We start from the raw sequence: 7,124 nt of genomic DNA on the forward strand, positions 1-7,124 counted from the left end.
ATGAGGATAGTTCTTTTCTTGTGTCAGGCTCATTCAAAAATGAAACAGTTCCCATGAGAATAGTTCCTTTTCTTGTGTTGATCTCGTTTAAAAAATGAAACAAATCCTTCCTTAACTGAGTCAAGTATTTCATATGATCTTGTGAATGAACCGTCATTTCATCTGCTTATTGGTAACCAATAGTCTACTAAGGCAGATCAAAAAATCTTGGGGAGCATGTGCCTCTGTAGGTTATGCCCGTGGGTCATCAAAACTTATCTCATGCATAGTTTTTCTTTGTTTCAAGCTTGTGTAAAAATGAAACCACTCTCAAGCATAATTTTTCTCTGTTTCAAGACTGTATAAAAATGAAAATAATTTAGAGTCCATTTTGGTTATTATTTTCAAGACTCGTTAAACTCATGAAAATTCCAAGTGTCTTTTTCTATCTTTTCATGCTTGTAAGGCGTACATGAAAATGTCGAGTTATTTTCATCTTTTCCTACTCGTTAATTAAATTGAAAGTCGATGATAACAAGTAAAATTTTATCACTTTTTTAATGAGTAAAGCGAAACCATGGAGTTACCTTTAAGCTCTTTTATGACTCTTGAAATGTGAAAAGATTGTCAAGTATGCTTGTTTGTTTTGAACTCATTAAATAAAACGAAAAAAATTTGATTGATATAAGTTTACTCCTTTTATGGATCATGTGGACTATTTACGAAAAGTGTATACTTTGACTAATCACGGTAAAAAAGAGTTTTCTCCTACATCATTTTACCCCTTTCTAGGCTTGAGAGACTAAATTTACGAAAAAGAACATTTTATAGTTTACTTATGTTTTTCTCACGACTCCCTAAATATGAAAAACATTGAGCTTTTCTTTCTCCAGGATTGTTAAAAAATTACGTTGAAAGAGTTGAATGAGTTTTTTTTTGTACCTTTCCAAACTCTTTAAATATGAAAATGACATCGAGATACCCCTTCATTGGACTTGTAAAAAGAAAATAGTGTAGGAATTGTCAATCATGATGAGACCGAACCACTCCTTCCTAGGGTTTGTTAAGAATACTTTGAATGACTCATCCGAAGGATAAGCTTACAGGACAAGCATATGCTATCCTCCTTAATCTTGCACAAAAATAAAGAGGTACTTTCCAATAATGGTGGGGGAAATTGGGAATAGATATTTGTTTTTGTATTGTAAGAAGGAATATGTCGCTCTTGAACATGACACTCCATCACCTTTGTGTCTGGGTTGGGAAATCTATTTGTCTCTCAGTTGATCATACCTCATTGAAAGTATTTAGTTTGGATTTGGGTCTCATTTTGAGTCAAATGCCACCAAGTCAGAATGTCGTGTCACCAATATATTCAAGAGAAGTCCAAATTCAATTTAAGTTACCTTGCAATTCATAGCCCTCAATCATTTCAACCATCCCTAAGTCAGTCCTAAATCACTCTGAATTTGTTCTTCAATACTTGACATGAGTTTCATGTCGTAGGACCTCCTGTGATGGGTCACTTACTATCGACTTCAGCTCATTATCTAGGAAATTGATCTAGAAACCTCCTTTAGTACCTTGGAGCATGCATGCCTTAATGGCAGGTTTCTCACTTTCAATGATAGGTTCTCATCATTGACCTTTGATCGAATGATTCTATGAGTGTTCAACTTCAAGACATTTAATCACACTTCATAGATTGTACTGGAGTACCTTGAGAACCATTTTCATTATTGGTGGTTTCTCTTGTATCTGTCAACGGTTCACATCATTTACCGATAATCAAGTGGTTTCTACCATGTTCGACTTCGAAACATTCATTCACATGGTTAGATTCATACTATGGATCGATAGAGATGAAGACCAAGACCCTAGATCTAGTTTCATCCATCTAGGCTGCGTGGAGTTCTTAAATATTCATGATTGTAAATATGGATCCATATTTGATGGTTGTGTCCATATTGTATCTATTGATGACATGGATCTTTGTTCATTTCCATACTGATTCTTTGAGATACTTTTTCTCTGAGTATGGGAGTTCTTACCTCAATGATGATTATGTGAAGATATTATATTGTAACCCTTGATTGATTGTTTCAGGTCTCCAACCGTGGTCTCTAATCTGAACTTTGGCATGATAAAACGCTTCATTCCTCAAACATCTTTGATGAATTTTCACTTTAGGGGGCAATCTGTTACACGTCATTTTGTCACCATTAGGAAAATGACTGGCAGTCCAGATCTCCCACTATTTGATAAAGTGTTTCAAGTATTCCCCTACAAAGTTGGCAGTAAAACAATCCCAAAGACTACAAGAATTCTAGATTGCATTGCTCAAAAACCTACTTTTAAGCACTTCCACAATTTCCTAGCCATAATCTGCGCAACCATAGTTTTCACCATTATGGACTGTGAAACTATGTGCTCTATCTTCCATTATGAAATGTGTAAATCTCTTAATGTAAGTAAAAATAAAAAGTGTTTTCTAGAAGCCTCGCTGGAGGAATATTTCCCAACTGAAAGCCTTGAGCTTCTACATACTTGGGCCTCATCCCTTTATTCATGGAGTAAAATTTATTCCTTTGTGGAACCCTAATCCATCCTTTTGAGGATCTCATCCCTTGAGAAGAGGATCTCAAACCTCCTCCTCTTGGCCCGTAAATTCAAGATAGACCAAAGGGATAGAGAGGACTTCTGAATGTAAACTTAAGTTGTTGGAATAGGGTTGGAAAGCGTGTCACCTAAAGGGAGAATTCGAGACCATTGGGAGGAGGCTTCAAATATTAATACAAGCAATTGTTTCTTTCCTAATTGCCTTGGTTTTAATGCTTTTTGAAAAGTTCCTTGATCTTTTGCATGATTTATAACTGAATATTGGTTTAATCCTATGATACATACTATATTGTAACTTTAATTTTCTTTGAGTTTCATCTTTATCTATGCTATGCTTTTATGCCTTGTTTGTTTCTATTTATGTATATATTTCTTTGAAGTAATGAGGAAAGGATTTTGAAAGCATTCAAAGGACTTCCACAGGCATTTCGTAGAAAGGTAAGAGGCTCTTGCATATCTCATACTTTATGCTTCAGTTATGAATTAAGGAAAGGTAGCAGTAACTTGTTTTGATTGCTACTAGATCTCTTTAGAGTCTATGGAGATCGCACTCATCTGTAATAGCGATTTGTCTGCCATAACAAAGAACCATGTCACACTAGTTAACTACCTCCAAATTGTCCTGCTGATGTGGAAATTCAATTTACTCAATTTGGCTAAGGCTGAGGTCAAATTGAGTCTTTCTTGCTAGAATTTCTAATAACAACAACACATCATAAGAACCAAGAACAACAACAACACTTCAACTCAACAATAAAAAACTCAACTCTCATATGAAGCACCAGTAACAAAGGACGTAGTCCAACAAAAATAAACCCAATCAACAACTCCAAATATCTGAATGACACTCTCCAACCAAATCAATAACAATATACCATGGGCAAGAGCACTTTTCTCCTAATCTCAATCAACAACATCAATGATTATTCCTTCACCAATGCATTGTATCGACACATACATAACACCAATATTGACCATAATCAACAAGCACATGCTAGACATTATCCCCCTGACCGTCATCATCAATATCAACATGCAATGAAAGCCTTCTTGGTGAAATATACACCTCATGGTCCAAAATATTGACTCTTGACCATAAATTACAGGGATTTATGGATATTGTACATGGCTAAGGAAAATAACTAACACTAAGGACTCCATGGACTATAATGTAATAATGTGTGCTTACATATTTGGAAATACAATGACCAATACAACCCACATATATTTTTACAGGGCTTCATCATGAAATTCAAGAATATGACACACCAAGCCCATACTCATGAGATACAATGCTGCAATATCATTATCCCATATATATATTACTACAATAAGAATCAAGGATCTCATACGTACATCAACAAGATACTCAATAAATTCTTACAACTCACTATGTAACAACTCATTATATTCACTCACACAATCTCTCAGTCAAACAACAATACATAGAATATAATATTAATATACCAAGCCACGTAAGGAGACTTCAAATTGTAGCACATTAGTATCCAAAATATTTCTGCTCTCCAAGTCATCACTGATCACTCCATCACTGTTAGGAGAAAAATAAGAAATTTCAGCACAAATGGACATTGACATATGCCCCCTTCAAAACACACAATTAGAAAAATAATCTAAATATTCTAGAACCTTTAATTAGCACTAACTATATATATTCAGCCAACACTACACTGCTCAACACTTAATGCATAATATATGTGATAATTTTTTTTGTCTTAATATTATATAGATACACCATCGCTCCTCCTTTTTCACCAAAGCTACCACATGCACTCTTCCTGCACTGATGCAATGAAAATTTCACCATAAAATTATGGGTATGCGTATATGTATATAATTTTTCATGCACAACTTAGTCATACACATCAATTTTGCTTTGACCTCATTTCCTCTTTTCCTATACATATGAACCACAACTATAGTTCATTGATCATACCCAATTCTATGACCTGCACATAATACTAAATCAATTTTGTTCTCTCTCACTTCATGTGTGCATAGTTATTCTCAATTAGACATCACATGTTGCACTATGTGCCCATTTATTCCTGCATGGCATTCCATCACCTCTCATTCTGAAGGCTCCAACCAACTACGAAAACCATCAATATTTCCATGGATGTGCAGTCCCCGATTCATCCTCCATGAGGAAGACACTAAATATAAGTTATTTGTGCAAATTCTGCAACTCACTATCATCTCACAAAAGCTTCACCCTTCAATCCATTTCAACATATATTTCCATCTTGAAAATTATCGAGTTCAAAGATAAAGCCTCCACCCTTTATTGTTGCATCTTGGGTAAGGTTCAAAAGTTATCGCTTGGAAACCTATTTACTAAACTTATAACATTTTATCGTCCTCAAATCCAAATAAAGATTAAGGGAAGAGGATGACCTCATATCACTTGGATTAAATGTGAAATTTTTCTCTGTCAACAAGTTCACCCACCATAGCCATATTAATCTATGAAAAATATATGGTTTGTTGTGCTAGAAGAGATTGCATGGTCAACTTTTCAAATGTGGCTTTTGCCACAACAATAACATATTCAAGTAGATCCACAATTTTTAGATTATTACAACTCCCATCTCTTGGAATTAGATCATGGAAATCAAGCATACAGACCTCTTGCCGCCTTGGATAAATAGACTTTCCAAAAATGAGGCAGAAAATAATATAGTAAATTTTTAGAGAGTCTTAAAAGCTCATCAGTACACGTGACAACACTTGGTAATCACTGCTGGTGCAAATTTTTGTTGCAAATGTTGGTGAGGAGGTAAGACAAACTCCAAGGAGAGTCATAACCCATCGCATGCTAGTTGGATGAACAACTTCATCCAAAAGATATGTGACTAACTTGAAGGAAGCTATTTTTTCAAGCAATTCTTCATAGCTTATAGTAATTTGCAAATCAATAAGCATCTCAATCAACATATCTCGTAAAATCACATGCTTTCCCATTCTCTCTTGAGAAACTTTACAACGTGAACTTATTTCAGGTGGATGAAAAGTCATAATGACGAACATCACCACATATTCTAGTTCAAATGCTAGAAAACCATCTTTCAAAATGATTCCTATTAAAACCACCAATTTATCTAACACAAGTACTTCAACATTGCCGCTCTGCAACGTAACTAGAATATGTTGCACAAGATTAACTCACCATAACACAATCAAATTGTGATTTTCTATATCTATGCATAGACACTAAGCGTTCAAGAAAATGCAAGAGGGCAAGCTGAATTGAAGTAGGAGAAATCACCCACAAAGTCTAATCCAAAAGCATATGTTCCATCTGTTGTAAATAATATTGAGAGGGAGGGTGAATCAGTATTAGTCAAATCGATTACTTTTTCTTTTCATGCTCTGATTTATATATGCTACTTCAATGAAGGTAACTTGCATGTACACACAACTGTATTTAAGGCAACCAACATATATCCATCAAAATTATGATTTAGTTAATTCATCATATGTTGATCTTTAATCAGTGAATCAATACTTCATTAACCATATAAACAGTAACCATGTGTAGTAATAATAGAACAAACCATCACACATAAGAAACACACATGAACACCAAGATTTAAGGTGGAAACCCAATGCAGGACAAAAACCACCTGCTGTTGTCTTCTTGTAGTGTAAGAAAAACCTGTTTACGATCTTGTATTGGTGCAGACTCATACCAGTATGTAGCACCCACATGCAGAAGGCTACAACCTTCTCTCGTTCTCCATATTCTACTAGAAGGGAGCTACAACCCCCTATCTCTTATACTAGCCGATCCATTTACTAGTACGTAGGTGCCGACCTACAGGAGGCTCTAACCTTCACTCATTTTCTAGTTGCTACTGGAAGGGAGCTCCAACCCCTTGGCTCTTGTACTAGCCAATCCATTTACTAGTATGTAGGCAACGACCTACTGAAGGCTCCAACCTTCACTCGATTTCCAGCTGCTATTGGAAGGGAGCTCCAACCCCTTGGCTCTTGTATTGGCTAATATGTTTACCGGTACGTAGGCGCCGGCCTATAGAAGGCTATGACCTTCTCTCTTCCTCCACGGACCACGTTTCATAAATTTTCAGACTGGATGCTCCTGGTACACAAAAATACACATGAAGGCCTCATTTCACCAAATTTTCATACTGGACCTATCAACAACATTGAAGTTCAAAATCATAATTGTAATACAACCATCAAATAGATCTGCATCAACCAATCACTGAAACTAAATCATCACTCTCTAAATCAACCACAATTGAATCAATCAATCATTGACAACCCATCATCATTGAATCAAATCACAATCAATCAATCTGAACATTCAAAACACTGTCACCAAAATACAGTCACCAAAACACAAAGCATAACCTAGAGCTCTACAGCAATAACCAAAACCAACTGCAACTTCAAACATCATATTTCATAATGTATATGCTACATCAATGTGTTGAACCAACATGTATACATGCTTTTACCAAAGTGAACCAGCGTATAGA

The sequence above is a fragment of the Pinus tabuliformis genome, chromosome 1_2, assembly GCF_031772625.1.
Source record: "Pinus tabuliformis cultivar Carrire ecotype Pingquan chromosome 1_2, CPIR1, whole genome shotgun sequence".
Taxonomy (NCBI): domain Eukaryota; kingdom Viridiplantae; phylum Streptophyta; class Pinopsida; order Pinales; family Pinaceae; genus Pinus; species Pinus tabuliformis.